Source organism: Mauremys reevesii, linkage group 17, assembly GCF_016161935.1.
Source record: "Mauremys reevesii isolate NIE-2019 linkage group 17, ASM1616193v1, whole genome shotgun sequence".
NCBI lineage: Eukaryota > Metazoa > Chordata > Testudines > Geoemydidae > Mauremys > Mauremys reevesii.
Window position 1 is genome coordinate 26,186,163 of NC_052639.1, and position 26,189 is coordinate 26,212,351.

Genomic DNA, 26,189 nt, shown 5'->3' on the forward strand with positions numbered 1-26,189 from the left:
ATTGGGGTGTTGGTTTTCATAACCATTTCATAACCATTCATCCCCAGGACGAGTGCACTGGTGATACTGGGAGACTGGAGTGTCTAAGGAAATTGCTCGTGTGACTTGTGGTTAGCCAGTGGGGTGAGACCGAAGTCCTCTTTGTGTGGCTGGTTTGGTTTGCCTTAGAGGTGGAAAAACCCCAGCCTAGGGCTGTGACTGCCCTGTTTGAGCAATTGGTCCTGATTTGGCACTCTCAGTTGGGTCCCGCCAGAACCGCCTCGTCACACATCCATGTGCAGAATGAATTTTGTAACATGCACCAATATACAGGTGATGTGTCACACCTCACCTCCATATTGGTGCGCACAACACAATTCATTCCGCACACGGACAAAAAATTAGAGGAAACACTGCTCCTGACTTTCAACCTACCTGTCACATCTTGAATTTCATACATTCACTGATCAGAATAAAGTGCTCTCAAGTGAGCTATAGACCAACGGTGGTTCATAGTAATTATTCAGCAAGTATTTTAGAAAACTTAGAACATTAGAGGAAATCATGAACTGCCAAGAGACAATTAATGGAGAGAAGCAGCAAGATTAATCCCGTACATTGGATTGGTTGTGACTTCTTTGCCTGATCTGAAAAAAGACCAAAAGGACCCGAGTCTCCTCGCTGTCGATAGCCCCCTGCTCGGCCAATCAGCAGTGAGACTCTGAGGGGGCGGGAGGCTGAGGGGTCTCACCAGATGTGCCAAAGTACGGCCCAGGTCACCATCAGAGGAGATCACTCTCAGATCCAGCCCCACCTCTTGGTGAGGACCTCCCGCAATGAGAGCAACCCCCTCCCCTGCCCGCACTCCACACACCCCTCCTTGGTAGAGGGAGGGAAGCAGGGGAAAGGGGGAAAAGAAGCAAGAGAAGAGGCGAAAGGAGGGAGGAAAGAGGAAAAGGGAAACCAAAAAGGACAAACCCCAATGTCCCCAGGGATTCCAACCATCAAACCCTAGGTAGGAAATCAAATTCTGCCACCTGAAGCCAGTGTTTCTTGGGCCTAGAATGCTGCCTGCGCCAGGTGGATCAGACTGAACAGGTTCCAAACCTCTCTCAGCCTCTTACCTTCTCAAAGGGAAGTTTGTTTTCGGCACAGTCAGTGGCAGGAAAGGAGAAAACTCCACAGAGGTTCCTCCTCATGCTCACAGCCGTGAATCCTAATTCTCTCTCAGCCCTCCAGGAGAGACCTCGTGAAGGAGATTTGCGGCAGCAAAGCCGGGAGGTCTCAGAGACAGGCCTGGCCCTGCACCTCGGTTCTGCTCGGCTGATGTCGGGGTCTCTCTGTGAGGTCACCCCCTCCCCACCACCTTTGCCCAATAGGCCGAGTTCCTGCAAAAGGCCTTTGTGATGTCACTGCCACACCCACCCCTCCCCTCAAAGCTGATGTCCTGCCCCTGGCCAGCCTCGTTGGGTGTTGGAGTTGTTTCCCCTGAATCACCGCACTCAATGACTGTTCAGTCTGTGGATGGAGCCGCTACACAATAAAACATCAGTTTTTCATAAATTAGTAGCCTTAAGGCCAGAACGGACCATTAGAGCATCTAATCTGACTCCCTGCATATCCTAGCCCATCTGTGTATCACAATAGCTTCTTTTTGACTAAAGCACCTTCCCAAAGGCCTCTAGTCTTCATTGGAAGACATCAAGAGATGCAGAATCCATCACTTCTCTTGGCAGCTTGTTCCAGTGATGAATCACCCTCCCTCTTACAAATCTTGCCTTGCTACAATGAGAATTTTTCTGATTTCTGCTTCCAGCCATTGGTTCTTGTTATGCCTTTCTTTGCAAGACTAAAGAGCCCTTTAAATACTTGGTGTTTTCTCTCGCGAAGGCACTTGCACACTGCAATCAGCTCTCCTCTAAACAGATTGAGCTTTTCAATGCCTCCTTATAAGACATCTTCTCCATCCCTCAAATATGGCTCTTTTCTGCACCCTCTCCAGTTTTTAAAACGTTATTTTTGAAACGTGGACACCAGAACGGGATGCAGTGTTCCAGTATCAGTCTCACTACAGCTGAATCACCTCCCTTTCCAGCCTCTGTTTATCTAGCCATGGATGGTGTCACTGCCTCCCAGGACTTGTGCAGTCTCTCAGCCCCGTACAGTCCTTGGAAGGAACCCCCTTCAGTGTGACAGCCCTTCTTGGAGATTCACTCTCTCTCGAGGGTAAAGGCCCCTCTGCCTCCGTGAAAGGCACTTCTCTGAGACCTGAGCATGCCTGTCTGCCATGGGCCCCTCAGGGAGTCCCCTCCCTCTGGACCCTGGGGCCTCTACTCCCAGAGGAAGAATGCAGCCCCGATCTCTAGACTGCAGTGATGCTCAGCCAGTGTAAAAGAGGGGTTTATTGAGCATCTGAACATAGTACAGGAAACTCTCAGGGCCTCAGGCCTAACCTCCCTCTGCACAGTCCAGCTAGGTCTCTCCTGCATCCATGTGGGCTCTGGCTGTTTTCTCTCCCCAGTCCAGACGCCCCCTCTTTCCAGCCAAGCATCCGATCTCATCTTCCCACAAGCCTCTGTCCTTTGTCTTCTGTCCCAGAGAAACTGGCTGCCTGGGTCTCCTCTCTCTCTTTAGCGCGAGGGGAGGGGGAGAGCTGAGATTTCAGGCTGTCGTGTTTATGGCTGGATTGCTGCTATTATTTGACAGAACCTGACAATTCAATGGCACAAACGGGGGAACGGGGCAGCGCTACAGCGTCAGGGAGTGAACTGGAGAAAAGACAGGAAGGATTTCTAGCAAGGGCGCCGTGTAACTAACCAGAATGAAGACTATTCTCTGCCCCCCTCGTCTAACTCTGGGCCTGACTCTCTCCCGTGCTGAGGCCCCTTGCCCTGTCTCTGGCCGTGTCTGGGGGCTTTATGCCGCGGTAGAGCCCCGAAGGTAAAGGTGTGATGTAGCCTCAGCCCCAACAAGACTCAGGCCCATGTCACTTCATCCTGGGTTTCAGATGAGTGACCCCTAGAAGTTGGGGGGCCACGGTGCCCAGACCATGGCCCGGCCACAGAGGCCCTGCCCTGCTCATCCTCTTCCCCGAGGCCCCACCCACTTGCTGTTCACTGCCCTCCGCCCCTCCCCAGACCCCCGACCTGCCCCTCACTTCCCCCAAGAGGACAGCTCAGTGGTTTGAGCATTGGCCTGCTAAACCCACGGTTGGGAATTCAATCCTTGAGGAGGTCGTTTTGGGAACTGGGGTAAAAATCTGTCTGGGGATTGGTCCTGCTCTGAGCAGGGGGTTGGATTAGCTGAGGTCCCTTCCAGTTCTATGATCTAAGACGCCACTCACCTGCTGCTTTCTCCTCTCTGCCCCTTTCCCTAAGGGGGCTGCCATGGGGCCAGGCACCCATCGCTTTTTCCTGCCTTAGGTGAGCGGGGTGGGGAGGTCCTTGGGGCAGGAGGCGCAGCAGGGGCAGGAAGAGGCAGAGAGAGGGAGGGGTTCGGGGACAAGGCCCAGCGGGGTGGGGCGCAGGCCTTGGGGGAAGAGGCGGAGGGGATGGGAGGAGGCAGAGCTGGGCATCGGGTTAAGAGGCAGGGCGGAGCCGGGTGCAGGTTGGGCCCCCACGTCTCTGGAGCTTCGCTTCCAGCACTCGAAAGATGACAATGGGCCCACGGAGGGGTGACCCGCCCCACATCCCCAGTGTTCCCCCCTGCATGGGCGGCCGTTTGGGGGAGACTCAGCCGCCCCTGGCCTCTTAGATGGGCTGTGGCTAAAACACTGGCCTTGCTGTGAGCAGGATTTGAACCTGCGCAGGGAAACAGACTAATGGCGTGTGCAGGGGGAGGAGCCACGCCCCGTCTATGGGGCTTCTGGCATCCTAGAGGGGAGAAAGGAGAAAAGACGCTCAGTTCCCCCATGCAACTCACACAGGGGGCAGGAACTTCTGTGGTCATTTAAACAGGCTCACGGTCCCCGAAAGAGTGAAAGGTGTTAACGTGCCCTTGTCACCGTCCAACACTGAACGGGGGAAACAAGGCTGGCGGTTTGGTAGAGAGAGACTTCAGCCCGCTTAGTCCCATGGCAAACACACCTCTCACATCCCTGCTAGTGTGTTACTGAAACACAGAGAGAAACAGAGACAGAGTTAAAGCAATGGGAATGTAAAGGAGTCAGTAAGGCTTGTCTTTAACAGCATCCCCTGTGCCCTTTCTCTTCAGCTGGGAGAGTTTTTAGAAGGAAAGTTCCTTATGTGATGGTCTCTTGGATGGTTTTGAAGAAGGTAACAGCTGTCCTGGGGAGATCAGAGAGATCAGCTGAGATGGGCTGGAGCTGTCACTGTTGTGGTGTCTCTTGTTAAAGTCCAATCCCATAAAGTCTAAGATAAGGCGAACACACCCAAACGGGGAAAGAAGAGAACAGCAAAGATAGAAGATGCAGCTTCTGGCTCTGGCCTAGCACAAGGCCTTGCCAGCCGCTCAGAGACCTAGCAAGCTTGTACCCCCATTGGGCTGCTTGGGGCATGGCATTTAGCTGGCTTTCTGCTCACAGGCTTACAGCAGTGCTCAAAACACACAGTCTTGGCCAGCTAAGTCAGATTTTGATTGAACAGAAGCAGAAGGAGAGGGACAGGAAAAAGAAACTATAGGACTATAACAGCGTTTAAAAAAGAACTGGATAAATTCATGGAGGCTAAGTCCATTAATGGCTATTAGCCAGGATGGGAAAGGAATGGTGTCCCTAGCCTCTGTTTGTCAGAGGGTGGAGATGGATGGCAGGAGAGAGATCACTTGATCATTACCTCTTAGGTTCACTCCCTCTGGGGCACCTGGCATTGGCCACTGTCGGTAGACAGGATACTGGGCTAGATGGACCTTTGGTCTAACCCGGTACAGCTGTTCTTATGTTCTTATAAAAATAGATCAGGAAGGAAAAAGACAAGCTGGGAGTGGAGGTGTCTTACTTAGGCCTGGCTACACTAGAAAATTAGGTCGGCATAACTACATCATTGAAGGGTGAAATCCACACCCCCAAGCAGCCTAGTTGAGCCAACAGAAGTCCTTCCCCCGTCCTGGAGACAGTGCTAGGTCAAAGAAAGAATTCCTCCATCAGCCAGCTACTAGCAGTTGGAGATGGCATCCCATTGGCATAGGGGTGTTTACATGGAAGGACCACAGCTGTGCTGCAGCAGTGTTTTAAGTGCAGACAAGCCCTGAGTCACACATCCCAGGTGTTGTTTGGGATTCAGTTGGAACCAGTGGCAATGACAATGTCATCTAGCTCCCTCTCTCTGGCACAGTCTGGTAAGAATATCGCATGGGTTCACGACAAGCAAGGTTTGGGGTTTGAGATGAGCTACATACCCAGGTCAATCTACAACTCAGATCTGAGCCCAGTAATCATGCTGTTGCCAATTCTTTAGTATCTAAAATATAAAGGTTTATTTCTGGAAAGGAAGGAAGGTGACAGTTAAAATTGGTTGAAAGAATCAAATACATACAAGAATTGCAAAGTTCTTGGATCACGCTTGTAGCAGTCATGGAATAAACTGTTGGCTTTTTAAGTCTCTGGTTGCTTCTGAATCATTGGAAGGTCCTCAGTCCTTTGGTTAGAACGCTCCCATTAGTATAAGGTCATCGTCAAGAGGTCTGAGCAGGAAAGAGGCCAAATGGAGATGTGTCCAGGGCTTTTTATAGCTTGTGGATGGAAACCCCCATTGTTTCAAACAAAGCCCTCAGCGGAGAGAGTGGAAAATGACAGGTAACGAGATGGTGTTTGCAGTCACATGGGCACGTCCCACGTCCATGCCTGAACTATGACCATATAGACCATTATTGCAACCACTGTCATATAGTTGCAACAAATCTTGTACAAAGATGGTGAAGTGAGGTGTCTATGAACAGGTTGTCATTTGCTGGTTATGCTTATGCTTTCGGTATGTGTGTATTATTCTTGTATTTGAAGTTATGAATATTGGCTCTGTACTTGTATTTCACTGTTTGCTTCTGAGTAGCACCAGTGAAACATTTGGCCAGCTTATTGAGAAGGGGCTAGTCAAGTTGAATGGCCCAATCAACAAGTACTTGACTGACAATGGAGCCTGGGAGACTCCAATCCACATCCAATGAGCCTTCCTGGGAATGTTCAATGGCTGCTACCTGTAAGGAACCGAGTCATGTGTGGGCATGTGACATGCCCATGTGACTCCAAGCTCCATCTTGCTGCTGTAATTTTCCACAGTAGGAACAAGGGGGTTTCCTGCCACATGACAAAGGATACAAAGGACCATGGACACCCCTCCATTTTGTCTTCAATCCTGCTTCTGACAACCTCTGGAGGGACGTTGCTACAAACTGAAGTTCTGAACACAGGACTGAATGACCCAGCGCAGCTGTGGATGGACCCCAGAGAGTTGATTTGAGCCAGGAGTTTATTCCATTCACTGCTACAAGACTGACCAAGAACTTTGCCATTGTTGTATGTATTTGATTCCATTTAACCAATTTTAACTCTCATCTCTATTTCTTTCTTTTTATGAATAAACCTTTAGATTTTAGATTTTAAAGGATTGGCAAAAGTGTGATTTTTTTGGCACAATCTGATTTGTATATTGACCTGGGTTTTGTGGCTGGTCCTTTGGGAATGGGAGGACCTTTAACTGGGGACACTGGTTTTCATAATTAGTCATCCCTATAAGGAGTGGCGCTGGTGGTGATACAAGGGAACTGGGTATCTGAGGGAATTGCTTGTATGACGTCTGGTTGGCCAGTGGGGCCAGACCGAAGTCCTCTCTGGCTGGCTGGTTTGGTGCCTTAGAAGTGCAGGACCCCCAGGCTGGGGCTGCGGCTGCAGCTGCCCTGTTTCTTAGCAATTCACCCTGAACTGGTTCTCTCAGTAGAGCACACTTGTTACAAGCGGGTTACACATCTATTTGCTAAAGAGCAGTGGAATATTAGAGGTCTGGACTGCTGAGTTAAGGGAGTGTGGTGTAGTGATTAGTGACAGGATAATCAAAGACCATAGATTTGACTCATTCAGTCTGAAAAGCACCACATTAAAGCTCTGGTTTCCATTCCTAGTCCTGCGCGATGTGACTTCTCAATTACCTGATAGGAAAAAAGAGGGAAGATGGTATCCAGCACTTGACTTCCATCTAGAGCTGTGACCATGATGCTCTGGTCAGTGAGTCGAGGTCTGTGTGAAGCGCGTGGAATTTTAAACAGCTCCCTGTGCAGGTGACATTGGAAGCGTTGGTGCCCTGGATCCTAAGCTCCCAGGGTATCTGGTGGGACACCGTGTCTATGGAACTCTGCCTGCCTTTGAGGTCCAGTGGGACAGGCAGCCAGCATCAACCCAAATACTGAATATCCCGCAAAATCTGTTAGCTTCAGCCCTCTGCTGGTGCAGCGGGGCTCCCTTGTTTCCAGATGAACAATTGCATTCACAGGCAGCACAGAGATACCAAACAGGCAGCGGATATTCCTTGTGCTTATCACGCATTGCTGGAGTGGCCAGAGGCGGGCTAATGGGAGGGGAGACGTCTCTGAAATTGGGTCCAAACTGTTAAAAAGTTTGAATGCCCTCTCCCCTGCTGTCAGGGCTTTGAATTTATTTCCTGTCTGCTCCTGATTTAAGTTGTGAAGATGTGGCAGCCAGCTGCCATGAGGCCTCTGGGCCTGGAGCAGGGCTGGCGCTTCCATTTAGTCGACCTAGGCAGTCGCCTAGGGCACCAGGATTTGGGGGGGGGCAGCATTTTGCCGGGAGGGTGGCAGGTGGCCCCGGTGGACCTCTCGCAGGCGTGCCTGCAGAGGGTCCGCTGGTCCTGCGGCTCCTGCGGGCGTCCCACCGTCGCGGCGGGCCCTGCGGAACCTCCGCAGGAACGCCTGCGGCAGGTCCACCAGAGCTGCGGGACCGGTGGCGAAATGGGTAGAGCTGGCCCTGCGCCTCGGGCGCCAAAAACCCTGGCGCCGCTCCTGGCCTGGGGAAGTTAATTCACATCAATGTAGCAGTTCCCACTACACAGGTGCCAAGAACAATGTGATAAAACAGTGGTAATGATGCATCAGACTCCCCTCGGTGAAAATCCATGTACCTCCAGTGACTTCAATGGATCTAGGCCAACTTGCACCACGTGAGAATCTGGCCCAACATTGTACCCAGTTGTAGAGCAGCCCATGTAAGTAGCTGTGTCCTCGGCAGCATCTCCAGTCACCAGTCCCCCCCGGCAGTGGGGTTTCCTTTTCTGGTTCCAGAGGGCTGCTCCTCAGGTTCCCTGTTGAATCTCATAGTGACATTGCTGTATTCCAGACAGTACAGAACGAAGGGCCCAGGAACACGAGACACAGCATGGTGAATGTGTTTGACTGATGACTACGGATCTCAAGCAATGCACCCTGTGGGAAAAGAGCAGCATGTGAGACCTTCTCCTCAAAGAAAAGGATTTCAGCTCACACCACCCTTCTGCAACAACATATCAGTTCTGCAGTGCAATGCATTAAATAGCTGCTATGTGGTACCCAGTCACAAAGCAGCCCATGGAACTAACTGTCTCACTACCAGCCTCTCTGGTCATCCCTCCTTTCCTTCCCAGTTCCCTTTTCTGGCCTCACACGACCACTCCCCAGATCTCCTCCTGCAGCCAGAATGGACAGGTGGCCTGAGAGCTTCGGAGACTTGAGTTCTCTGTTCATCCCATACCCTGTGCAGTGCTGGGTCCCAGTGCCAGCTCCCCTCACACACGCTGCCTCAGCCACTGGGCCGCAGCCCGGACCTGGGGGTTGAAGAGTTTGTCTCCATGGTCTATAGGGTCCTTGGATTCTCTTACAGCAAGGGGAACAATCAGTGCAGGCTCTGCTGGTGACATTCGTGTGCAATGGGGACAGGCTGAGATCCCAGCACATGCCACTTTCAGCAACTGCCCACAGGGGTCAGGGTTGGATTATTAAACTGAAACTAAACCCAAGGCACTGTGGGGAGGAGTTCCTGTTAGGGAAGGGAGCAGCTCTACCTGCTCACAGCTGCAAGAGGTTTTTTTAAAAAACTTTCCACAACAAAAGGAGCAGAGATTGGGGATAATGAAGTCATAGAAATGTAGAAGTGGAAGGGACCTCGAGAAGCCATCTAGTCCAGTCCCCTGCACCGAGGCAGGACTAACTATTATCTAGACCACCCCTGACAGGAGTTTCTCTAGCCTGTTCTTCAAAACCCCCAGTGACTGGGCTTCCAATCTCCCTGGAAAGGTTATTCCACAGCTTAAGGACCCTTATCATTGGACAGCCCCTCCCACCCCCAATATCTAACCTAAAGCTCCCTTGCTACACATTAAGCTGATTACTTCTTGTCCTGCCCTCAGTGGACATGGAGAACAATTGATCACAGTCCTCTTTATAACAGCCCTGAGCAGATTTGAAGACTTTTATCAGGTCCCTTATCAGTCTTTTCTCAGGACTAAACATGGCCAGTTTTTAACTTCTCCACTGTCAGCTTTTCTAAACCTTTTGCCATCTTTTTTGTTGCTCTCCTCTGGACTGTCTCCAATTTGTCCACCTCAGAGACTCATAGACTTTAACGTCAGAAGGGACCATTACGATCATCTAGTCTGACCTCCTGCACAATGCAGGCCACAGAATCTCACCCACCCACTCCTGTAACAAACCCCTAACCTATGCCTGAGTTATTGAAGTCCTCCAATCGTGGTTTGAAGACCTCAAGCTGCAGAGAATCCTCCAGCAAGTGACCTGTGCCCCACGCTGCAGAGGAAGGCGAAAAACCTCCAGGGCCTCTGCCAATCTGCCCTGGAGGAAAATTCCTTCCCGACCCCAAATATGGCGATCAGCTAAACCCTGAGCCTGTGGGCAAGACTCACCAGCCAGCACCCAGGAACGAATACTCTGTAGTAACTCAGATCCCACCCCATCTAACATCCCATCACAGACCACTGGGCATACTTACCTGCTGATAATCAAAGATCAATTGCCAAATTAATTGCCAAAATTAGGCTATCCCATCATACCATCCCCTCCGTAAACTTATCAAGCTTAGTCTTAAAGCCAGATATGTCTTTTGCCCCCACTACTCCCCTTGGAAGGCTATTCCAGAACTTTCTTCTAATGGCTAGAAACCTTCGTCTAATTTCAAGTCTAAACTTCCTAGTGTCCAGTTTATATCCATTTGTTCTTGTGTCCACATTGGTACTAATCTTAAATAATTCCTCTCCCTCCCTAATATTTATCCCTCTGATATATTTATAAAGAGCAATCATATCCCCCTGTGACGGTGCTACCCGTGGGAGCCAGCTGAGGTCACTCAATCAGGGTGAACTGCAAACCAAACGGGCAGACAAACCCCAAACGCTGGTGGTTATTTCAATACTTAGATTTACCAACCAGCACAAAACAGCTTCTCTAGTACCTCACTGGTCACTTAGAAGTCCAAACCCCGCAGTTCCCTTAAAGTGCCCAGCCTCAGGCCTCCGTCCAGACACACCTGTCAGATATGATGATGATTCCTGAGAATCTTACTTCATCATATAAAAGAAAAGGTTCTTCCAATCCCAAAGGATCAGCCACACACCCAGGTCCAATTATAACTTAGATCTTATCCAAAATACACGCTATAGCCAATTCTTATTAACTAAGCTAAAATTTATTAAAAAAGAAAAGAGAGAGAGTGTTGGTTAAAAGATCAATACACAGACAGACTTGAATTCAATTCTTGAGGTTCAGATACATAGTAGAGGTGAGCTTGTAGTTGCCAAAAGTCCTTTTAGAAATAGTCCATAGGTTACAGTCCAATTTTCATATTCAGGGTGGCTCCAGTCAATGACTGGGGATCTCAATCCTTGTGGCTTAAGGTTTCCCCCTCTTGAAACCCAAAGCAGATCTGAGATGAAGAAGGATCGTGTCCCAGGCTTCTTATACATTTCCAGCAGCCTTTCGGCCTGAGAAAACAATAGGCTTAACTCCTTCTCCCAAACATCCTGGCAATTAGCACAGAGTAATTTGTCCATTAAACAGTTTAGATACAGGTTAGCACAACCTTCAAAGAGACACATAGACAATAATACTATTTCACTCAAGTATCATCATAAATGTTAATATTCCTTTTTTGATCTTTGAATTAAAACTCTAGCAATAGACAAGACTTGTTTGCTGACATCACAAGACCTGAGCAAACATCTACCCTTCTATCTCTAACAATGCAGACTTGCATTTCAAAGCTCTAGTCATTTACATATCTTCCTAACCAGTCCTCAAGGTTCACCCATGGGTCAGGTCAGTCTATGAGTTAATGAACTCTTTCTGGCCCTGTCACCTTTCAATAAGCAACAAAGAATCCTGTGGCACCTTATAGACTAACAGACGTTTTGCAGCATGAGCTTTCGTGGGTGAATACCCACTTCTTCGGATGCAAGAAGTGGGTATTCACCCACGAAAGCTCATGCTGCAAAACGTCTGTTAGTCTATAAGGTGCCACAGGATTCTTTGTTGCTTTTACAGATCCAGACTAACACGGCTACCCCTCTGATACTTGACACCTTTCAATGAGATAGTATATTATACTCATAACGTCACACCCCCCTCAGCCTTCTTTTGGTTAGGCTAAACAAGCCAAGCTCTTTGAGTCTCCTTTCATAAGACAGGTTTTCCATTCCTCGGATCATCCTAGTAGCCCTTCTCTGTACTTGTTCCAGTTTGAATTCATCCTTCTTAAACATGGGAGACCCGAACTGCACACAGTATTCCAGATGAGGTCTCACCAGTGCCTTGTATAACGGAACTAACACCTACTTATCTTTGCTGGAAATGCTTCACCTGATACATCCTAAAACTGCATTAGCTTTTTTAACGGCCATATCACATTGGTGGCTCATAGTCATCATATGATCAACCAATACTCCAAGGTCCTCCTCCTTCTCTGTTACTTCCAACTGATGTGTCCCCAATTTATAACCAAAATTCTTGTTATTAATCCCTAAATGCGTGACCTTGCACTTTTCACTATTAAATTTCATCCTATTACTAATACTCCAGTTTACAAGGTCATCCAGATCTTCCTGTAGGATATTCCGGTCCTTCTCTGTGTTAGCAATACCTCCCAGCTTTGTGTCATCCGCAAACTTTATTAGCACATTCCCACTTTTTGTGCCAAGGTCAGTAATAAAAAGATTAAATAAGATTGGTCCCAAAACCGATCCCTGAGGAACTCCACTAGTAACCTCCTTCCAGCCTGACAGTTCACCTTTCAGTACGACCCGTTGTAGTCTCCCCTTTAACCAGTTCCTTATCCACCTTTCAGTTTTCATATTGATCCCCATCTTTTCCAATTTAACTAATAATTCCCCATGTGGAACCGTATCAAATGCCTTACTGAAATCGAGGTAAATTAGATCCACTGCGTTTCCTTTATCTAAAAAATCTGTTACCTTCTCAAAGAAGGAGATCAGGTTGGTTTGGCACGATCTACCTTTTGTAAAACCATGGTGTATTTTGTCTCAATTACCATTGACCTCAATGTCCTTAACTATTTTCTCCTTCAAAAAATTTTCCAAGACCTTACATACTACAGATGTCAAACTAACAGGACTATAGTTACTTGGATCACCTTTTTTCCCTTTCTTAAAAATAGGAACTATGTTAGCAATTCTCCAGTCATACGGTACAACCCCCAAGTTTACTGATTCATTAAAAATTCTTGCTAATGGGCTTGCAATTTCATGAGCCAGTTCCTTTAATATTCTTGGATGAAGATTATCTGGGCCCTCCGATTTTGTCCCATTAAACTGTTCGAGTTTGGCTTCTACCTCGGATATGGTAATATCTACCTCCATATCCTCATTCCCGTTTGTCATCCTACCATTATCCCTAAGCTCCTCATTAGCCTCATTAAAGACTGAGGCAAAGTATTTGTTTAGATAATGGGCCATGCCTAGATTATCCTTAACCTCCATTCCATCCTCATTGTTTAGTGGTCCCACTTCTTCTTTCTTTGTTTTCTTCTTATTTATGTGGCTCTCTCTCCTAAAGCTGAGGCCTCGCTAGTACAATATGGACTGGAACAATTATCTCGAGTGTCTTATATAACAATCTGGCCAACACACCCCAGGATGCTATTAGCCCTTTTTAGCAACTGCAGTGCATTGCTGGCTCACATGCCGGTTTCGATCCATGATAATTCCCAGATCCTCTTCAGCAGTGCTACTGTTTTACCGTTTATTGTCCATTTTGTATACGTGTGTTTGATTTTTCCTTCCAAAGTGTTGTACGTTGCACTTGTCTCTGCTGAATTTCCTAGTGTTGATTTCAGACCAATTCTCCAGATTGCTGAGTAGAGGCAGTGATGTGCATTCAGAGATATCCTGTGTATTTTAGAATAGGCCTGAAAAATCATGTTTTTCACTTCATGTAATCAATTCTTGTCCACTATTTCCACCCCAGAGTGCATATGTCTGGCCTACTGTCGGGGTGGGGGAGTTAAGGTGGTAGTGAGAGAAGAGAGAAAGTTCTGTTCCTTGCTCTGTCAAGCTTTTTCTGTGGACTTTAAGCAAATCCTTATTCGCTTTGTGCCTCACTGTCTTCATCTGTATAAAAAGGGGATAACAGCCCTTCTCTGCCTCATACAGCTGTTGTGAAGTAAGTGCTCAGATACTATGAGGACAGAGGCTTTCTACCTACCTTGGAGAGTCAGCAGTGCCGGCCTTTCCACACTGGCCTTGTCCCCAGCTCTTTCCATTTTATCCCAATTGTTTTCTAAGAGCCCCAGCTCTCAGCCTGCCGTGCTTGGATGAGAAGAGCAGTTTTCACTAAAATAAAATCTAGTCTAGCAGAAAATCTTGAGAATGAAACCAGAGTGACACCCAAAAGCTCACAAACAAAATAAATAAATAAAGGAAATGTAGGTTTTGTTTGTTCTCATAGAATCTCAGGGTTGGAAGGGGCCTCAGGAGGTATCTAGTCCAACCCCCTGCTCAAAGCAGGACCGATCCCCAGACAGATTTTTGCCCCAGTTCCCTAAGTGGCCCCCTCAAGGGCTGAACTCACACTTGTTGCCGGCCCAAAAAGGCCTGAGGCAGCAAACAGTGGTTCGTTGCCCGGTGTGCGTCGCACTAATTATCACACCAGGGTGGAGAATGCAGAAAAAGTTTATTTGAGCTCAAGTAAGGTGCCAGGGAGGTATTTACAATCTCAAATCCTGCACACACAGATACAAGCTGTGTGTCCCTTCTTATACATGATTTCAACAAGGCATTCTCATTACCCCCCATTGCCCACTCACCCCCCTTCTCCCTTCTAGTCCCCTCCAATATAATAGGCACTTTGTATAGTTAACAATTACATCAAACAGATTAAATCATCCTTGACAGCAAACAATTTATCTCATAACTTTTCAAGGCTGTTACCTTGGTTTACTCCTGAATTTATTACCTTGCCTCCCCTTTTCCTAAACTAAATACAAGTAGGGCCCCTATTTACTATCTTCTGCTGTCCGTGTTCCACTGATAAGGAGCAGTTACACATTCCATTCTAAATGCTGACTTAGGAATTCAACTAGAGTTTAACATAAAGGGACTCTTAGACCAGCATAAAATAACTTTGGTCCATTCAGGCCTGGTACAGAAAAGCTTCATTAACACTGTGTTTTTCTACCCTCCTGAGTTATCTAGGGATATGCCTAATGGCACCAACAATCCCCCCCTTTGAGAATACTCAACAAACATTTGGCTGAGTTTTCTCATACTTTGAAGACAAAAAACAATTAAACTCTAGGTAGCTGGGGTATTCAGTTCCACATTCATCCTCCCTATGGACCCGGTAGGATTCGGTATGTGGAAGCCCACACCCACCCTAACCGGTCCACATGCCTGGAAGGAGCATTGTGAATGTCCATACTTCCATCCAGAAAGTGTCCAAGTATGTCATCCCCCTGACCACAGATCAGATGGTTCCTGATAGTCTGTAAGGGCAGTGGGCCAAGTCTGGTGCTCAAGATCCATCTAAATATATCAGATCCCACTGCAATACCTTCCCAGTCTCAGTGATTCTCAATACCATCTCTGTCAGCAACTTCTGGGTCATAGAACTAAGGGTGGAAATGACATGTAACCCACCAACTCCAGCTTGTATTTGGGATAGCTGAGCTTTAAAAATAAGGCTAGTGGCCTTTTTCTAGGTGGCCCAATTTCTTATCATGTTCCCAGCTTTTAAAAATATTTCAAATGGTTGCTATATTATTGGCCTGAGTCCACAGAGATCTGGTCAATTCCCTCTTCTTGCAGAGGAAACAATCTAGGCTCTCTGTTGTACTAATCTAATGGCAGCCCCTTGTGAGCAATACATGCTGGAGGATTTATCCAAAACACAGGGTGCAGCCTGTAGAATAAACCCCAAAATCTAATCAATACCACAGTCTCAAACAGGGGTCCCACAGATTTCCTCCTGCCAGTGTATAATTCTTGGTTTCTACACCAGGGTCAGTCCTTAATGTCCTTTTTGGTCAGGAAATCCTGGATTCTGACACTGCACAACGCTGTTGGTGGTCACCAGGACTTAATAAGGGTCTTTCCAGCATAGAGCCAAAACAGTCTTTCGCTGGTGGAGCTTTACATCAATCCAGTTTCCTGGTTCCAAGAAGTGGCAGGCCTCCTAGGGTCTTTATGTAGTTTGTCTTTACCTGTGAAAAAAAGAAACCTAACACATTTCATGAGTGCCTGTCAACGATTTGCAGACTTTACAGCTGTGTGGGCACATTTAATTAAGCCCCCCTTGTCTTGGTTGTTAGCTAAGTCTTAGCTGAGAGCAGTGTCCTGAAATGGGGCTAATGCCCTATCTTTAAACTCAGCATGTTAGCTATTTTTCCTCAGTTAACTCGTTCTTCTTCCTTTGTCCTGCTTGGCTTCTTTTAACCTACAAAGGAAACTTAGCCTTCACTTATACATCTTTTTCTAACAATGAACACATATACATTGCCTTTATACAGTACATTAGTCTTATTATTTAAAGTTTGTCACATCTATCCTTTTACTAAAATAACTTTTTCCAGAGCTTTGGGACAACAAGTTAGGACAAGCACACCCACTTTGACGAGTTTATTTCATAGAGCCTCTAGTCCAATAGTTTCCCACCATCCCCAGCCCTCTGGCTAGAAATCTGAGATAGCCAGAAGGATCCAAATACAATATGGGGAGTGGGTTAACTTTCCATGTCCTTGCTTCCAAAAACTATTAGTATGCAAGTTTTACTAACAATTTTCAATTAAAAGATTTGGCCAATAAAGTTTCTCTTTCTCTTACTTAAGGAGATGTATTAGACTTTAGTATATCACATTTTTCCCAATTTATCCAAGCACTTTGTATTCCAAGTTGAACAAAACAAGTATCTGTATTCCAATCCAGACCATCCCATAAACAAAATAATTTTGGCCACAAGACAGAACATAAAACACAAAACATAATTTTTACTGTGCCATCAAAGGCATGGTATGTTGAATGCTGTTCAGCTAGCATCAGTTTTCTCTGATTATCTGAAAGACAAAAACAGAAGTCTACCCTTTCTGGGCAATCAATCATCACTGAAAATATACAAATACCTTAGTTGATTTCAGGCAAAACAGGGGAATTACCCCATATTTTCATATATATGTTTCATAGGCAGCCTAGGTCTCAGTGACTTCTACTTTATCAGTTAGATAACTTGCATCAATACAGATGCTTCCTGACTTGCTCTTTACTTTTAACTCCTGCTTTTAAACACTGAAAGAAAACATCACCACTTATAGTGCCTTTAGAACCTAATAAGATTTCAATTACATAGCACTATATACATTTTTTAGATAATTCAACTAAATGGGTCATAACCAAATGATTGCAATCTAATAATTTCTTTGCCTGAATTTATTTACAAACATTTCAAAGACACCAAGAATTTTTCTCTTTAGCATTTTTACAAAGTTCAACTGCTGTTCCCTCCAGCAACTATGGAGTTAACTTTTCACTCTGCCTTAAATCACTCACTTGTTTTCTCCAACAACCACTTTTCTCAACTTAAATCACTATTACAAGTATCCTCCTGGGTATTTGAAATCCCCATGTTTATACCTATGTACTCCTTTCTTCCACTAGACCCTCAAAAGTTTCCAACCCGTTTTCCAATCTCTCCGTCTGTTGCTTGCCTGCCTGGGCCCGATCCTTCTTTTCTAGCTGAACCGTTCTTTCCCTAGACACCAATTTGCTCCACTGCCAGTTTTAACTAAGGGGGGGTTGGCTTCTCAACTAGCCCCCACCCTTCTGGTCTTTTTCCATAAAACATTTGAACTCATAAGACTACCCGAGTCCTCCCTTGTGAGGCTTACCACCTGGGCAAAACACATGGCCCACTGGTGTTTAATTATTTAATTTCCCCTTGTAGCAAACACACTGCTATTACGGTGTATGCTGAGCACAAATAGTTAAATTTTGGCAAGTCCCTGAAGGACTGGTACTTGCTTAACCAGGGCTTCCTTTTCTAACTGGAAATCCTGTCTCAAAACCTGCAACTTGCCCTGGGTGCAGGTTTGAGTTGCTGTCTGGGTCATGATCTATGCTCTTAATTGCTCAATTCTAGTTATCAAGTACATATTTGTTCTTTTTCTCCAACTACTCTATTGCCCAGTCCTGCTGCAACTGGGGGTAGAACCCCTTTCCAGTTCTCAGACTTACTGCAGCTGAGAGTAGGCTCACCTTTAATCATGCAATCCTCAACATATAACACCAACAGTTCCAAACAAAAGAAACACAACATAACAAAGGTAAAACAAATAGATGGTGTAAATTCTATAGGGCTCCCCCATTCTCAATTGCTCACCAAACTGTGACAAATCTGTTACCAATTTATCTACTGCAGGACGTTGGGGGAGGACAAAACACACCATATAACCAAACCCCAAAGCTTCCCCAAGCCTTAAGCCACTTTAATACTCACACATATCCAGACTGACCACGTCTGTATATAACATTCAGAGAAGGGGAATAGGTGGACGGGAGATTATTCTGTATACAGCTTGTCCAGAATTTCCAACATGCTTCCACTCTTGGGAGAGCTGTTCTTTTACACCCTGGAATCTCCTGCAGTGTCTCTTTCAGAGATTCCAGTTCAGGTCACCAAGCCATACCAACTCTGGGATTGCAAAGACTGTTAAATCTCACTGAACAGTTAAGCTTTGCAAATGCAATCTCAGTTCTGTAACTTATATTACCTTTAATTTACCTCTGTCTATATTTTCCCACAGCCAGCTGGGGATAAAAGCAGTTTTTCTTTGTACTTAACATAGTCTGACCTAATACACAGAGCAGCTCTCCTTATCTCTGGGCTTAGCTGAGTTTCAAATTAACCCATTCCTAGACGAATTGCTCACACCGTGTCAGAGGCTTTTCCTTTGGTAATTAAAAGCTCCTCTGAGATATATGATCTTATCTAGATTGAAGATACCTTCTAATGGACATTGTTTAGATAGATTTTCACGCGTGTAAAGATTCCAATTCTCTAAATACCTGCAGGTTTCAGGACCATAATGTATGTACATGTACTATGCTGGGGTACCCTTAGGGGGTGAGGTAGAATGTTTAGACTGTCCCTTCCCCCATTTTCCACTTACACACACAAAGAGGGGGGCCCTGTCCGCGCTAGCGGCTCATAAACTAAGAATCTCTCCCTACAGGGGGGGGAGGGAAGATGGGTTCACACATTCCTAGACCCAGGCAGCTTCCTCGCCGGACGATGCCAGGCTGAGTCAGCCCACCGTGGGTCGGATCTCCTAAAGATCCACTAGTTACTGGGCTTGCGTTAGACTACTCCTGATCATTAGCATTTGCTTCACAGGTTAATCTGGGCGTCTTCCAGTAACAGACACTCACACAGGTATACACACACACACACACCAAGACCATTATTCCCACGGACAATCCTCCTCCCAGTGCAGCTCTGGGGCATATGATGGGGGATTTTTACAAGAGCTCTCTATACAAACAGTTTCAAAAGCTACCCATTTGCTAACAAAACAAAAGTAATTGAAGGATCATGTTGTAATTAAGTGATCCTTCTGGTGGCCACCTTTCCTGGCTCTCTAGTTGATATTGAGGCCAGTCTACTGTACAGAACCTTTTTAGTTTACCCTTAATCATTGGATCCAAACCAAACACTTTCCAATTTGCTAGAATGCATTCTGGGGGCATACACCGTGCCCTGCCTGTACTCTATCCCTGCCCCATACCTATGGGAAGACACTGGGCTTCCCCAGGTCTTAGCAGGCAAACAAAAGGTTAACAGCACTGAACTGTTCCTACCTTTTCCACAGGACCGGTTCCTCACCATCGCCCGCAGCTGCTTCTCCACTATCTGAGTGCGTTGCACCGTTGTGCCTTCCAAGGTCGGTCTGACACGTCCCTGCCGAGGCCCCCGGTAAAAGCACCGGTGCGCGCTGGCATCGGCTGTGACTGTCGTCCACCGGCCATTGGAGGAGTCCGGGCAAGGCATAATTTTGCCTCGAGCCCCACGTTGGACGCCAAGACTGTTGCCGGCCCAAAAAGGCCTGAGGCAGCAAACAGTGGTTCGTTGCCCGGTGTGCGTCGCACTAATTATCACACCAGGGTGGAGAATGCAGAAAAAGTTTATTTGAGCTCAAGTAAGGTGCCAGGGAGGTATTTACAATCTCAAATCCTGCACACACAGATACAAGCTGTGTGTCCCTTCTTATACATGATTTCAACAAGGCATTCTCATTACCCCCCATTGCCCACTCACCCCCCTTCTCCCTTCTAGTCCCCTCCAATATAATAGGCACTTTGTATAGTTAACAATTACATCAAACAGATTAAATCATCCTTGACAGCAAACAATTTATCTCATAACTTTTCAAGGCTGTTACCTTGGTTTACTCCTGAATTTATTACCTTGCCTCCCCTTTTCCTAAACTAAACACAAGTAGGGCCCCTATTTACTATCTTCTGCTGTCCGTGTTCCACTGATAAGGAGCAGTTACACATTCCATTCTAAATGCTGACTTAGGAATTCAACTAGAGTTTAACATAAAGGGACTCTTAGACCAGCATAAAATAACTTTGGTCCATTCAGGCCTGGTACAGAAAAGCTTCATTAACACTGTGTTTTTCTACCCTCCTGAGTTATCTAGGGATATGCCTAATGGCACCAACACACTCCTGGGTTTAGCAGGCCAATGCTCAAACCACTGAGCGAGCCTGTTTTAAAGCTCATAAATCTGAAGCTTGGGGAACAATTTCAAGGTTTTCACTTCAGCCACCAGGGCTAGAAACTTCCTTATTTTAGAAACTGACAGGCAAGAGTCTCAGCTAGTCACATGCTCCCAGGAGCTGGGGGTTAAAGCAGCACTAACTAGCCTAGACTCATGATAACCCTAACTCTTCACCACGGCCCCCACGGCCCCCACCTGCCTCTCATGCTTCTCTGTCCCTTCCCCGGCACCCCCCACACCTGCCTCTCACATGTCTCTGCCCCTTCTCCTCCCCCTTCCCCTGTTTCCCCCCCGCTACCGTCTTGTGACTCTTCTCCCCCAGAGAGACAGAGGCACTGGTGACAGGACGGGGGCCCTTGGGGGAGGGGGCAGCGGCACGGGTGGCAGAGCCCCTCAGGCGGAGGGTGTGGGTGGTGGGACCCCTTGGGGGAGGGGGCCGAGCAGGATCGGGGCTGGGGTGGAGTGGGGGTGGGGTATAGGCAGGGCCTCAGGGGGAGGAGGCTGAGCAGGGCTGGCCTCAGGTGGGGCAGGGATCGTGGCCACAGTCCAGGCACCGGTGGCCCCTCCCACTTGTAGGGAGCTTCCAGTGCTCAGGCTTAGCCTCCCCAAATGTAGGAGTCACTTACCGCCCCCACCTCCCCACACAGCTGCCAACTCCATGGGTGCTCCGGGGCTGGAGCACCCGTGGGAAAAACCAGTGGGTGCTCAGCACCCACCGGCAGCTCTGCCAGTCAGCTCCTCCCCTTCCCCCCAGTGCCTCCCACCTGCTGCAATCAGCTGTTCAGTGGCATGCAGGAGGTGCTGGGGCGGGGGGTGGAGCAGAGACAGGAAGAGGCGGGGGAGGGGGCAGAATGGGGTGGGAAGAGATGGGGTGGAGTGGGGTGGGACGAGGCAGGACAGGAGTGGGGATTTGGGGCGGGGGGGAGCCTGGGGCAGAGCAGGGGTCCAGCAACCCAGGGAATTTGGGAAGTCGGCGCCTCCGTCTCCCCCGCTCCTGGCTGACATAGCTATGCCAACAGGCGCCTGTGGTGTAGATCCAGTGATGAGCTGCTAAAATCTTAACAACCGGTTCTCTATAAAAAGTTCTGATTTAAGGGATGTGCCACAGTATGTATTTTTTGTACCAATAGGGTTACCATACGTCCGTATTCTCCCGGGAGGAATTATTAAAATTTGCCACCCAGACAGCGATTTAAGAACCTAAATGCCTGACATCTCTGGGAAAATACGGATGTATGTTAACCCGACCTAAAGTTCTTTTTTAAAAAGATGGGCCTGAACTAGAACTGAGCTCCTTTTCACATGTGTGGGTCCCCGCCACTCCCTGGGGGTCTGCTAGGGTGACCAGATGTCCCAAATTTATAGGGACAGTCTCAATTTTTGGGTCTTTTTCTTATCTAGGCTCCTATTACTCCTCACTCCGTCCCGATTTTTCACACTTGCTGTCTGGTCACCCTCGGGTGTGCACATGTGTGGGTCCCAGCTGCTCCCTGCCCCCCCTCCTTGAAGCAGGTGTGCAGGGTTAGTGCCCTGGGAACTGCAGGGCACCAGTGGACATGGGGCTGGCTGCAGACAGGGGCGTGGGGCAGGGCTAGCTGGAGGCAGGGAGTGTGACATGGGCTGGCTGCAACAGGAGCTGGCTGTGGGCAAGTGGTGCAGACAGGGGCTGGCTGTGGGCAGGTGGTGCAGACAGGGGCTGGCTGTGGGCAGGTGGTGCAGACAGGCTGTGGCGGGGAAAGGGGCTGTGGCAGGGGTCAGGGGGGTGGCAGGGGCTGTGGGCAGGGGCTGGGGCTGGCTGCGGACAGGGGCTGCGGGCAGGGGGCGGAGGGCTGGCAGGGGCTGCGGGCAGGGGGCGGAGGGGAGGCAGGGGCTGTGGGCAGGGGTTGGCTGCAGGCAGGGACTGTGACGGGGGCAGGAGGGATGGTAGGGGCTGTGGGCAGGGGTTGGCTGCAGGCAGGGACTGTGACGGGGGCAGGAGGGATGGCAGGGGCTGTGGCAGGACAGTTGGCTGGGGCTGGCTGTGGGCCCGGGGTGCAGGCAGGGGGTGGCCCTGGGAGGGGGAGGGCCGGGCGGGGCTGGGTGTGGGCAGGACGGATGGCAGGGGGTGGCAAGGGCTGGCTGCGGGTGGGGGAGGGGGGCAGTAGGGGTGGCAGGGGCAGGCGCTGTGGCAGGGGGCAGGAGATGTGGCACGACGGATGGCAGGGGCTGGCTCTGGCCAGGGGGTGCAGACAGGGGCTGACAGGGGGGGCAGAGGCTGCGGGCGGGGGAGGGTGGCAGGGGCAGATGTGGGCAGAGGGGGAGCGGGGGGCTGCAGACACTCACACAGGGAGAGCGGCTGGGAGCAGGAGGTGGCTGCAGGCAGGGGCTGCAGGAAGGGCAGGGGTGCAGGCAGGGGTGCAATGGGGGTGGCAGGGCAGGGGTGCAATGGGGGTGGCAAGGCAGGGGTGCAGGCAAGGGGTGCAATGGGCGGTGGCAGAGCAGGGGTGCAGGCAGGGGGTGCAATGGGGGTGGCAGGGCAGGGGTGCAGGCAGGGGTGCAATGGGGGTGGCAGGGCAGGGGTGCAGGCAGGGGTGCAATGGGGGTGGCAGGGCAGGGGTGCAGGCAGGGGTGCAGGCAGGGGTGCAATGCGGGGGCAGGCAGGGGTGCAATGGGGGTGGCAGGGCAGGGGTGCAGACAGGGGGGTGCAATGGGGGGCAGGGCAGGGGGTGCAGGCAGGGGGCCTTGTGACAGGGCAGGGGGTGCAGACAGGGGGTGCAATGGGGGGTGGCAGGGCAGGGGGTGGAGGCAGGGGGTGCAATGAAGGGTGGCAGGGCAGGGGGTGCAGGCAGGGGGTGCAATGGGGGTGGCAGGGCAGGGGTGCAGGCAGGGGTGCAATGGGGGTAGCAGGGCAGGGGTGCAGGCAGGGGTGCAATGCGGGGGCAGGCAGGGGTGCAATGGGGGTGGCAGGGCAGGGGTGCAGACAGGGGTGCAATGGGGGCAGGGCAGGGGGTGCAGGCAGGGGGCCTGGTGACAGGGCAGGGGGTGCAGACAGGGGGTGCAATGGGGTGTGGCAGGGCAGGGGGTGCAGGCCGGGGGTGCAATGGGGGGTGGTAGGGCAGGGAGTGCAGGCAGGGGTGCAATGGGGGTGGCAGGGCAGGGGTGGCAGGCAGTGGGTGCAATGCGGGTGGCAGGGCAGGGGTGCAGGCAGGGGTGCAATGGGGGCAGGGCAGGGGTGCAGGCAGGGGGTGGCAGGGCAGGGGTGCAGGCAGGGGTGCAATGGGGGTGGCAGGGCAGGGGTGCAGGCAGGGGTGCAATGGGGTGGCAGGGCAGGGGTGCAGGCAGGGGTGCAATGGGGGTGGCAGGGCAGGGGTGTGCAGGCAGGGGTGCAATGGGGTGGCAGGGCAGGGGTGCAGGCAGGGGTGCAATGGGGGTGGCAGGGCAGGGGTGCAGGCAGGGGTGCAATGGGGGTGGCAGGGCAGGGGTGCAGGCAGGGGTGCAATGGGGGTGGCAGGGCAGGGGTGCAGGCAGGGGTGCAATGGGGGTGGCAGGGCAGGGGGTGCAGGCAGGGGTGCAATGGGGTGGCAGGGCAGGGGTGCAGGCAGGGGGTGCAATGGGGGTGGCAGGGCAGGGGTGCAGGCAGGGGTGCAATGGGGTGGCAGGGCAGGGGTGCAGGCAGGGGTGCAGGGCAGGGGTGCAGGCAGGGGTGCAATGGGGGTGGCAGGGCAGGGGTGCAGGCAGGGGTGCAATGGGGGTGGCAGGGCAGGGGTGCAGGCAGGGGTGCAATGGGGGTGGCAGGGCAGGGGTGCAATGGGGGTGGCAGGGCAGGGGTGCAGGCAGGGGTGCAATGGGGGTGGCAGGGCAGGGGTGCAGGCAGGGGTGCAATGGGGGTGGCAGGGCAGGGGTGCAGGCAGGGGTGCAATGGGGGTGTGGCAGGGCAGGGGTGCAGGCAGGGGTGCAATGGGGGTGGCAGGGCAGGGGTGCAGGCAGGGGTGCAATGGGGGTGGCAGGGCAGGGGTGCAGACAGGGGTGCAATGGGGGTGGCAGGGCAGGGGTGCAGGCAGGGGTGCAATGGGGGTGGCAGGGCAGGGGTGCAGGCAGGGGTGCAATGGGGGTGGCAGGGCAGGGGTGCAGGCAGGGGTGCAATGGGGTGGCAGGGCAGGGGTGCAGGCAGGGGTGCAATGGGGGTGGCAGGGCAGGGGTGCAGGCAGGGGTGCAATGGGGGTGGCAGGGCAGGGGTGCAGACAGGGGTGCAATGGGGGTGGCAGGGCAGGGGTGCAGGCAGGGGTGCAATGGGGGTGGCAGGGCAGGGGTGCAGGCAGGGGTGCAATGGGGGTGGCAGGGCAGGGGTGCAGGCAGGGGTGCAATGGGGGTGGCAGGGCAGGGGTGCAGACAGGGGTGCAATGGGGGTGGCAGGGCAGGGGTGCAGGCAGGGGTGCAATGGGGGTGGCAGGGCAGGGGTGCAGACAGGGGTGCAATGGGGGTGGCAGGGCAGGGGTGCAGGCAGGGGTGCAATGGGGGTGGCAGGGCAGGGGTGCAGGCAGGGGTGCAATGGGGGTGGCAGGGCAGGGGTGCAGGCAGGGGTGCAATGGGGGTGGCAGGGCAGGGGTGCAGGCAGGGGTGCAATGGGGGTGGCAGGGCAGGGGTGCAGGCAGGGGTGCAATGGGGGTGCAATGGGGGTGGCAGGGCAGGGGTGCAGGCAGGGGGTGCAATGGGGGTGGCAGGGCAGGGGTGCAGGCAGGGGTGCAATGGGGGTGGCAGGGCAGGGGTGCAGGCAGGGGTGCAATGGGGGTGGCAGGGCAGGGGTGCAGGCAGGGGTGCAATGGGGGTGGCAGGGCAGGGGTGCAGGCAGGGGTGCAATGGGGGTGGCAGGGCAGGGGTGCAGACAGGGGTGCAATGGGGGTGGCAGGGCAGGGGTGCAGGCAGGGGTGCAATGGGGGTGGCAGGGCAGGGGTGCAGGCAGGGGTGCAATGGGGTGGCAGGGCAGGGGTGCAGGCAGGGGTGCAATGGGGGTGGCAGGGCAGGGGTGCAGACAGGGGTGCAATGGGGGTGGCAGGGCAGGGGTGCAGGCAGGGGTGCAATGGGGGTGGCAGGGCAGGGGTGCAGGCAGGGGTGCAATGGGGGTGGCAGGGCAGGGGTGCAGGCAGGGGTGCAATGGGGGTGGCAGGGCAGGGGTGCAGGCAGGGGTGCAATGGGGGTGGCAGGGCAGGGGTGCAGGCAGGGGTGCAATGGGGGTGACAGGGCAGGGGGTGCAGGCAGGGGGTGCAATGGGGGTGGCAGGGCAGGGGGTGCAGGCAGGGGTGCACTGGGGGGTGGCAGGGCCGGGGGTGCAGGCAGGGGTGCAATGGGGGTGGCAGGGGTGCAGGCAGGGGTGCAATGGGGGTGGCAGGGCAGGGGTGCAGGCAGGGGTGCAATGGGGGTGGCAGGGCAGGGGTGCAGGCAGGGGTGCAATGGGGGTGGCAGGGCAGGGGTGCAGGCAGGGGTGCAATGGGGGTGGCAGGGCAGGGGTGCAGGCAGGGGTGCAATGGGGGTGGCAGGGCAGGGGTGCAGGCAGGGGGTGCAATGGGGGTGGCAGGGCAGGCAGGGGTGCAGGCAGGGGTGCAATGGGGTGGCAGGGCAGGGGTGCAGGCAGGGGTGCAATGGGGGTGGCAGGGCAGGGGTGCAGGCAGGGGTGCAATGGGGGTGGCAGGGCAGGGGTGCAGGCAGGGGTGCAATGGGGGTGGCAGGGCAGGGGTGCAGGCAGGGGTGCAATGGGGGTGGCAGGGCAGGGGTGCAGGCAGGGGTGCAATGGGGTGGCAGGGCAGGGGTGCAATGGGGGTGGCAGGGCAGGGGTGCAGGCAGGGGTGCAATGGGGGTGGCAGGGCAGGGGGTGCAGACAGGGGGTGCAATGGGGGGTGGCAGGGCAGGGGGTGCAGGCAGGGGGCAGGGTGACAGGGCCTGGCTGCAGCAGGGGGTGCAGGCAGGGGGAGCGGGGGAGGGGTGCAGACACTCACAGGGGGGG

General features: G+C 51.7%; 1 protein-coding gene and 1 long non-coding RNA gene across 3 annotated transcripts in view; one reads left to right on the forward strand and one right to left on the reverse strand.

Annotated features, from left to right (window-relative positions):
- Positions 1-26,189, reverse strand: part of LOC120385155 — a 572,769-nt gene that overhangs the window by 316,205 nt on the left and 230,375 nt on the right. The gene's annotated exons all lie outside the window — the stretch shown is intronic.
- Positions 765-8,553, forward strand: LOC120385179. Of its 2 annotated transcripts, XR_005589334.1 has the most exons (4): positions 765-799; positions 7,051-7,163; positions 7,995-8,147; positions 8,279-8,553. It is a non-coding gene; the product is annotated as an uncharacterized LOC120385179 (long non-coding RNA). The 2 variants fall into 2 exon arrangements; XR_005589333.1 differs by lacking the exon at positions 7,995-8,147.